General features: G+C 42.4%; 1 long non-coding RNA gene across 1 annotated transcript; it reads right to left on the bottom strand.

Moving 5' to 3' along the window:
* Positions 1–3,061: 3,061 nt before the first annotated feature.
* On the bottom strand, positions 3,062–4,664 carry LOC125534410. Its single transcript, XR_007294475.1, has 6 exons — positions 4,446–4,664; positions 4,195–4,374; positions 3,988–4,086; positions 3,672–3,912; positions 3,515–3,590; positions 3,062–3,419 (listed from the first exon to the last, which is right to left on the bottom strand). It is a non-coding gene; the product is annotated as an uncharacterized LOC125534410 (long non-coding RNA).
* Between the last annotated feature and the right edge of the window lie 5,368 nt (positions 4,665–10,032).

Below are 10,032 nucleotides of genomic sequence, written 5' to 3'. Positions count from 1 at the left end.
GCAACATTTCTTGATTGTGTTGACTTGATGAAGACTAGTTGATTGCTCCCCCATACTCCACTATGGGTGAGCCACTCTTCCGCACATCTTCACAAGTCCATTGTCACCACAAAGGACAGAAAGCTTCAAGCATTTGATCTCTTCGTGATGCTCCACTTGAACTTGCACACCGCAATCTAACCCCACAAAGAACCCTCACGAAGACCATGGGTTAGTACACAAAGCGTAATTGACAATGCTTATCGTACCATGGGATCACTTGATCCCTCTCGGTACATCTTCTACGCTTTATGGGTTGATCAACTTGATTCACTCTTTGACTTAGTCTTGATCAACCTCTCACAAGACCAATCTTTAGGTAATTCCTTGAATAGCACCTTGGTCGACACAAACTCTCCTTGAAACCAACACATGTACTCCAAGAAAAGCCTATGGACAAAACATTCAAATATAACTCAAGGCAACCATTAGTCCATAGAGATTGTCATCAATTACCAAAACCAAACATGGGGGCAACCGCATATTCTTTCAGCCGGTGTGTCCAAGACGGCGTCTTCCTCGAACTGGATCGAGTCCTGCCACCCACTTGTCACTTCCTCTTAGGCGATAAGAGTGGATGGTGCGTCGACAAGTGGAGCTCTGCGGAAGTTGGTGTTCTTTAGAGGTCTCCGACGTCGGTCGAGACGCGGTGTTGAGTTTCGATTAGGATAGACCCTTTGTGTTGTAGCTTGCTTTGCGGTGTTGTTATTATATGTGATTATTATATGGGTGCTGATATATATATATATATATATCAAGGTTGGAAAAAGCGGTAGGCGTAAGCGAGGCGATTAGCCTTCGCCTAGTGCCTAGGCGATGCCTAAGAGCCCTAGGCGCGGCCTAGGCGGTAATATTTTTTTACTCGTAGTGTATTTGTGATTATTATATGGGTGTTGATATTAGTTTAGGCCATATAAATAAGTTAATTACCGTCCACTGCCATTGGAATATAACCTGTTTGGCATATCAGTACAGTATGTGGCATGATTTCTTGCTTGGGTGGGCAATTCCTTGCTTGCCCTGCCTAGACCTTCCATTTATGCCCTAGGCGAGGCGTTTGGCCATTGCCTAGCGCCTAGGCGTGCCTAAGCGCCTCCTAGGCACTGCCTTTTCCAACATATATATATATATATATATATAGAGAGAGAGAGAGAACGGCTTTCCTACCATCACTAGCAGCAGAGAGTGTTATCGGAACCCTTGGTTTGCATCGAGATCCGAACTTTAGGATGGATAAGGTTCTGAATTATTGCATTATTGGAGATCGGATTTACATAAGAGGAAAGCATGTGGGGGTCTTTACCAGGCTGTGGATGGAAATGGCAACCTATAACCTGTCATGGCATATTTATACGCGGAATGGGGGCAGATGCTTTTCGGCATTGGTCAGAGAGCTTCGCTATTTTGAGAAGACCTACTGTCTAGATTTTGTTGCTTAGCTAGCAGTCAAAGGTTCCACACATGACGGTCTATTTTTAGTATGTTTTAGTGTGAAAGGTACCGTTCATCTAATGCATATGCTAGCAAGAGTTCCGCACCTTCTTAGTATCCTATAGTGGAAGGTACTTCATTTTTTTGCTAACAAAGTACTCCCTCCGTTCCTAAATGCAAGTCTTTTTAGACATTTCAAATAAACTACAACATACGCATGTATGTAGACATATTTTAGAGTGTAGATTCACTTATTTTACTCCGTATGTAGTCACTTGTTTAAATCTCCAAAAAGACTTATATTTGGGAACGAAGGGAGTACTAGCAAAAGTTGCTTGAACTATTTAATTATGTTTCAAAAGAAAGTATCTTCCTTGGTCTAATCTCATAAAAAATCGTTCCTTCCAGGTCAGTGTAGGCCGAGTTCATGCGTTCCATGGACACTGCTAAGTATATTTTTCACTGAATAATGTTCACGTTCTTGCTATTATGATCGTTGGCACATTTAAATTATCTGCTGATTATTTTTCTCAATCACAGGAATGGTGATTATATCGTTCTGAATGGAGGTATCAGGGGTGGTACTCATGACATGCACATACGCGTATACTCCGTCAGGTACGGTTCTTTTAGTATGTTGTGACCACTTATGTAGTAATTCGCTGAAAATGTAGTTCATTCAGCTGGCCATGTGTAATGAAAATGATATTGCAGCATCGTCACCAACTACAATGACATCACGCACCACTTCCTTTCTTGCATCTACGTTCACTTGGATCTGAGAAAGCAGGCGAGCGTGCTTAAATGTATTGTCAAGATCGTCATGTTTGAAATCCGTATGTATCTACATAATGTATTCTATCATTTTTATTCAGGCTAGGCTACGTCAAGCAGATAGGGATCAGCAAGAGGCTGCTTCAGTGGTTCCACAGGAGTGTATTTCACTACATAACAGAGGCAACTCGCTGTTTGACTCTGTACTTCGGGTATTCTATCACCCCGGGATAATGTAATTGACACAACAGCCATGGGGATCCACTAATATACATATTGATATATTTTTTGTTTTGTTATCTCACCGTTTGGTTTGTAACAGAGAGCTTGAAAACGGCGCGTCATTTTCTTTGATAAGGTCTGAAATTGGTGTCGACGAAGATCAACTTAGGTAAGTACCTAGTTATGTTAACATCTTGTGCCGTCTATGTACCACTACAATGTCATGACATCTGAAAATCACATTCTTTCTAGGGCTGTCATCGGAGCTCATGTGGCTACTGGGAATCTCTTCACCACCATCGACCAAGATCACTCCAAGTGCTCATTCAACAGCTAGTGCTCCTATCCATCATGGAGTGAGAATCTTTCCATGAAACAAGGTTCAATCTATCAATTTGTATTTTGTTCATTTATCTTAAGCCATTTTCTGACTGATGTGATGGATGTAACTTATATTGGGCAGATCATGTACTTTTTACATTTATGCTCTTGTTGCCGTTTTGTTCCTCCTGTTATTTAGTACACAGTGTTCAGTAGTTATGCATAATCTTAGACTATATAAGAAATATGTAGAGGCTGGTCCCAAAAGTCATTTCAAAAAATTTAAATGGTTCTTCATACGGTCTGGAAGTCTTAAATAAAATCAGCTCCTAGTGATGTGACAAGCACATTACAATTCCTTAGTCTAGAAATATAAAAGACATAAACGTTGATGGTGAATAAAGATACAGTGTGTGCCATCTAGGATCTCCTTGATTGCACGAATTATTTCTGGTAGTTCAGATATCATCATCGCTTTCATGTTATGCTATATTAAATCAAACAGTTGCTTCCTCTCTTCAAGGTTCATTCTGGCATAACTTGAATTTAGCAGGTAGCTGTCCCATGTTACTGTCTAACCCAAGAACTTCATAGAGAAGCATCATCCGATATTGGTCGATTTCATCCCCTAGCTGCATTTTTTCAATAAATACCGTTGATGAGTGGACTTATTCATACCACAAAGAACAAAGATATTGTTCTGCCTTTTTTTCTTCTGAAAACTTACAGGCGATAGAGTCCTCTGTAATTTCGTACCCATCCACTACCTTGCGAAGTGAAGTGCTACTACACGGCTAGAAGCCCTGCATTGATTTATTGTTTGTAAGATAACTGTTTTTTTACAAAAGAGACTGAAACAACTACTAGGGCGCGTTAGAAATGACCTGCTGCAGACCCAAGGTCCAGTTGTCAGTTTGGGGAACCAATTCTACCATCCTTTTGTCTTTGGTGCCCGTCCATCGAAGAACTCTGCAATACAATCCATTAGTGCGCGGCTAACTTTTATGCTCACTAGAGTACTAGTCTGTCTCCGTTGTTTATCATCGGGTCGAGGATTGTTGTCCTCCTTGGGAAGTCCAAAATGCATGTGGACCAGGAATGATTGTGTGCCACTGGTAATACTATCTGAAAAATGTTTGTGACAATGGTCAGAACAGGTCATACTTCCTTGTCTGTATAATAATGTTTAGAGAGAGATACCATTGGACATCTTTTGACGTCGTGTGTGATATGACTGCCAACAAAAATGTTCCTTATGTATTTGTGGTGAATAAATCCACCTCCGCGCAACACATGGCTCTGAAAAGGGTTAAATTGTCAGGAACAGAGTTATTAGTGATAAGAGTTCGGGCAAAACGTATCTGAAAAACGATACAGAACTGCAGATACTGGTATTGAGATGATTACCTCTGCCGTCTTATCCATCCATCGTTTCCCGGCATGGTCGGCGTAACTAGTTTGCTGTCGTTCTGTCTTCAACAAGATCCACGTCGATTGATGGGTGATCTGAAGGTATCTGGCTATTGGTTCTAGCGGAGATGGGATCCATGGGTACTTCACCTGTTGCCACATCTACCGCCGAGAACTCTGTACACAATTATCGCAAATTTTTAGATGACATGAAAACTGACACATTAAGCTGCAGCTGAAAAACTCACTTGGGTGGTCGACGAAATCCTCGCGCTGCGCTGCACCGCCGTTCTCCATTTTTCCAACCCTGACGCTGCTCATCTTAGCTGAGATGAAGGGCAGCTCTGTCTCTCTCGCTTTGGTGTGGGCGGCTCAGAGAAGAAGATGGTATGGTCACGGCTCAGGGGTGCTCTTCACTTCCTACAACCACGGCAGTTGGCAGTCTTTTGTCCATGGTTTGGTCACGGGGGCTCTTCACATCCTGCAATCACGGCAGTCTTTTGTCCATGGTTTGGTCACGGGGGCTCTTCACATCCTGCAATCACGGCAGTCTTTTGTCCATGGTTTGGTCACGGGTGCTGTTCACAAGAGTTAATACCACTATTGGTACATAAACTTGTAGGGGTGGGAACAGTTTCATACACAAACTAAAAAACCCCACAAAACTAGTCCTCCAACTTGACTGCTGTAACAAATTCATACAAAGCCAGCCCGAACTGCACACGTGGCGCGCCAGGTAGGCTTTGTCGGGCCCGATGCGTGTTTTTACAAAAAAAACCTCGCGCTTTAGCAATTTCGCAGAGCAGTCCATACCATACCTCCGACAGAAAACCCCCTGGTCGTCGGGCCCGATGCAAACCCCTTCCAAAACCTTTCCCTTCTCTTTCGCCCGTCCCCTGTTCCTCGTCATCTGCTCCTGCTCCTACGAGGCGACGCCGCCGTCGGCCTCATCGGCGCCATGGAGCCGCGGCGTAGGGAACCCGGCGAGTGGCCTCCTGAATACGGTAAGCACTCCTCTGCCTCCCCTGCCTTCTCCTCTGCTTCCCCTGTTCCTGCCGGCGGAGTGGTTAGGTTTTTTAGGCCGATCATGCCGATGTAGTGTGAATTCTGGGTCGATCTGCTCACTAGGGTTGGCTGTGTGCGTCCCCAGGGTTCGTAGGGGAAGTACTTTCCATGAGCTTGTCTAGGGTTTCTTGATGCTGATTTGGGGAATTCAGGGGGGTCAATCAAGGGCAATGTGAGGGGATTTGACCTAGGGTTTTGGGTAGCATACATGGAAAGGGGGGTCCTTTAGGTCAGAGAGGAAAGGGGTCATGTGTTCATGTGATTTTATTGTTCAGATATTCAGAGATTATATGCTATTGTTGCACTGAACTGTAAATGCACTGTAAAGTGTGATGAAAGGGTGGTCTTTCAGTCGATATTTCAGTGAAAAATGCTTACTTTCTCTGTTTGGCAAAAGTACAAGCTTTTTTGAGATGAAAGTCAGCATTTTTACTATTGTTTTGTGATGAAAGGGTGGTCTTTTAGTTGATATTCAGTACATATTTCTGTTTGAAAATCATGTACAGATTCAGTTAGAGTTTGAGCACTGTACTTTGTCAGTTGAAACTATGATTCAGTTATAGTTGAATGTGTTGTGCACTGAAAATTTAATGTGTCAATTATTGCAGTGACAAATGGAGAAGCTAGCCAGTTTTTTCAGTGGAGTTTGAGCACAATGGGATTTTGTTGGGGGAATGCATAGGAAGAGAAATGAAGTTCTCTTACATTGGGTGCAGTCATCAAGCTTTTGACTACTGTCATTCAGACACATGGTCACTGGGGATGATCAAGTATTGCTTGGCAAGGATGGACTATGATCCTACAGACCCTCAAATCAAGGTGTATTGGATTTTGCCAGATAAAGACTATGGTGATGGCCTGCTTTGTGTGGACAATCCAGATGTTATAGCTGCTATGGTGAGGTCCAGCAGAGAAGCGAAGACATTGGATTTGTTAGTTGATGAGGAGAACAAGATTCAGACCTTATATCCTGAAATCATACTAAAAGGATGCCCAACTGCAGATGGAAATGAGGATGAAGAAGGAGAGGATGCAGATCATGATGCAGAGAATGCAGAGGAAGGAGAGGATGCAGAGGCAGATCATGATGCAGAGAATGCAATGGAAGGAGAGGATGCAGATGCAGACAATGCAGATAATGCACTTGAAAACAATGATGGAGAAGAAGAGTTGAATGAAACTGACTCAGACTTTTATGATAGTGACTATGATTGTGAAGATGGAGATGATGATTTGTTTGCTCAGAATGTGGACAAATCATTGAATGACAACAATGAAGAAGAGGAAGAGATATTTGAGGAGGAAGATCCACTGGATGATGATGAGCTCAACCTGTCAAAAGATGAGTTGGAGAAGTTGAAATATACATTCAAAACATTCAATGCAGAAATGGATATGAGCAACCTAATCTTCAGGGTTGGGCAAGTATTTGAGAAATGAAAGAGCTAAGGGAAGCAGTCACTGCATACACAGTCAAAAACAGAGTGAAAATCATTAAAGCTAGAAATGAGGCAGAGAGATTCATTGGTGTGTGTCAACCTGATTGCCCTTGGAGGTTGAAAGCATCTAGAGACAATAGAACAGGAAGCATTGTCATCAGAGAGTACAATGGAGAGCACACCTGTCAGAAAACATGGGATTCCAAGTGCTTGACAGTGAAGTACCTGACTGAGATATTTATGGATGAGTTCAGAGACAACAAGAGTATGGACTTGGGTACATTTGGAAGGAAAGTTCAGCAGAAGTTCAAGCTTAATCCAGTGAGAATGAAGCTTGGCAGGGCCAGGAGTGCTGCACTTAAGATCATACATGGTGATGAGAAAGCACAATACAGCCAGTTGTGGGACTATGGACAAGAACTGAGGAGAAGTAATCCAGGGAGCATATTCATTGTTTGCACAACCAAAGTGAAGGAAATAGGTGACCTGCTTCCAAAAGATCACCTATCTTCACTATATTGGTCCTATGATGCTTGCAAGAGAGGTTTCCTGAGGGGGTGCAGGCCAATTCTATTTGTTGATGGCTGTCACCTGAAGAGCAAATACAAGGGTGTGCTGCTTACAGCTGTTGGGATTGATCCCAATGATTGCATATTTCCAATTGCAATGGGGATGGTGGAGGTGGAGTCAACTTACTCTTGGGAATGGTTTCTCACCACTTTGAAGAATGATTTGAACATCATTAACACCTCCCCTTTCACTATAATGAGTGACAAGAAAAAGGTGTGTTCCATTTGTCCAAACATGCTGATGTTGCATATTTCCATATGGTGCTGTTGTCTCACATGTTTATGAACTAATTTTGCAGGGTTTGATCAATGCTGTTGAGAAGATATGGCCAGATGCAGAACACAGATTTTGTGTTAGACATCTTTATCAAAACTTCCACCAGAAGTTCAAAGGAGAAATACTGAAGAATATGTTGTGGGCCATTGCTAGGTCAACTAATGTGGACAAGTGGACCTTGAATAGAGAGAAGCTGAGGGCACAGAACTTGGAGGCATATAATTGGTTGGATGGCAAGCCCCCCAACCAGTGGGTGAAAGCATACTTCAGAGATTTCCCCAAGTGTGACATCTTGCTGAACAACATGTCAGAGGTGTACAACAGGTAAACTTCAGTTAGTTCACTTTTGTAGCAAACAAGTTCAGTTATGTTTAACACAATCTTGCAGTGTCACTGAGTTCTGACAACACTTTACTATGTCTCTCTTGCAGCTACATCTTGGATGCAAGAGAACTGTGTGTTATATCAATGCTAGAATGCATAACACATAAAATTACTGTGAGGCATGACAGAAAGTACAAAGAAGCTTCAGAAAACTGGACTGGACTTATCTGCCCCAAGATTAGGAAGAAACTGGACAAGAATGCAGAGTACTCAGGTAACTGCTTTCCAACACATTCAGGACTTGGCATTTATGGTGTTGAATCAGGCAACAACAAGTATGTTGTGGATATTCCAGCAAGAACTTGTGATTGCAAAAAAATTCAATTGGATGGCATCCCTTGCAATCATGTGATTGCCTGTTGTAGAGCTGATAGGATTGACCCTGAAACATTGGTTCACAAGTGCTATAGCATAGAAAACTATCTAAAGGCATATGGGCACAACATCATGCCTATGAGGGACAGGAAAAGCTGGGAAAAGATGAATGGCATTCCCATCCACCCTCCAGTCTTCACAAAGAAAATGGGCAGGCCAGCAAAGAACAGGAGAAAGACACCAGAAGAGAAGAAGAAGAAAGATGGAACTGTTTACATCAACAAAAAAGGAGTGGCAATGCATTGCTCAGTGTGTGGCAGTGCTGACCACAACAAGAGAGGACATGCCAAGTTTATGAGGCAACAGGAAGCTCAATTAGAAGATGATGATGAAGTTGGAGATCCTTCAATTCTGCAGGTTAAATCAGTGATTTCAGTTTACTGTTTTTCTCTGAATTAGGACTTTGAACAGTGATTTCAGTTAACTGCATTTAAGTTCAGTTATGTTACTAACATGATTTTTTTTCTGACTACAGGATATTATGCCAACAAGAATTGATCCTAGGCTTGATCCTATGAATGACAGAAGCAGTATGGTCTACACCATAGGCCAGGAGGTGCACTTTTAATATTACTGTCTTTCTCTGAATTTGTACCTGCATTTCATTTTCTCATTTATATCTTCCTGACATTTTGTGATCCTGCATAGGAGAGGGCATATCCTCCTGGGCCACTTCCTGAACAGTCTGCTTTTGTGGTGCAAGCTAGGGATTCTATCCCTCCCAGAAGAACCACAACCACAGCCACAACAAGTGTGAGGGGAAGAGGAAGAGGAAGGAAGAAAGCTGCAGTAGTACCACATCCAGATGAGCCAGGGTCACGTGCAACTGGAGGAAGAGGAAGGAAGAAAGGAAAGACAGTGAGATCTGGCACTACAGAGAGAGGAGGATCTTCTGGGAGTAGAGCAATAGGCAGAGGAGTGGCTGGGAGGAGAGACAGGAGGGAAGCTAGCACTTATCCAGCATACAGGCTCATGTTTGGTGAAGATGGAGCAAGGGAGCCAATACCTGATCTCAATTTAACTGAAGAAATTCCAGTTTCTCAAAATGCACCTGGGGGTGACAGTTAGATGTCTGTTTAGTTCATAAATGAACTTCATGCTAAACTGTAGAAGTTCATGTCTGAACTTCATGGCAGCATTTTTGAGTGCAAGACATTTTTCATAATTTATATTTTGTGGCAATGACATTTAGAATTTTTTGGTGACAGACAATATACTTGAGTTGTTTCATAATGTCTGAACTCCTGAATTTTGTGCTAAATTTTATGCATTTGGTGAATGTATGAAGTAACTGAATATGGTGATGAAGCACATGTACTCCATTTTACTGAAATAACTGAATTTGGGTGAACTCCATTTATTGTGTGTGTGCTGGAGACGCCCAAAAATAAAAACAAAAAAATGTTTGGCCTGGGTCTCGAACCCAGGACCTATGGTTCAACAAGTAGGGTACAATGCCAGTGCGGTAAGAGTAGGAACTTGTTAGTGCTACATGGAGTAATCTACTTGTACTTCTCCATTTTCCTGAATTTTGCACCTCCACTTTTGCACTAACTGAATTTTGCACCTCCACTTTCCATGCCAGTGCGGATTTTTTTGAACTAACTGAATTTTGCACCTCCATCTACTTGTACTGCTCCATTTATTGTGTGCTGGAGATGCCCAAAATAAAAAAATAAAAAATGCTGGCCTGGGTCTCGAACCCAAGACCTGTGGTCAGAGAAGT

The sequence above is a fragment of the Triticum urartu genome, chromosome 2 (assembly GCF_003073215.2).
Source record: "Triticum urartu cultivar G1812 chromosome 2, Tu2.1, whole genome shotgun sequence".
Lineage (NCBI taxonomy): Eukaryota > Viridiplantae > Streptophyta > Magnoliopsida > Poales > Poaceae > Triticum > Triticum urartu.
This window is presented reverse-complemented; position numbering and strand designations above follow the sequence as displayed.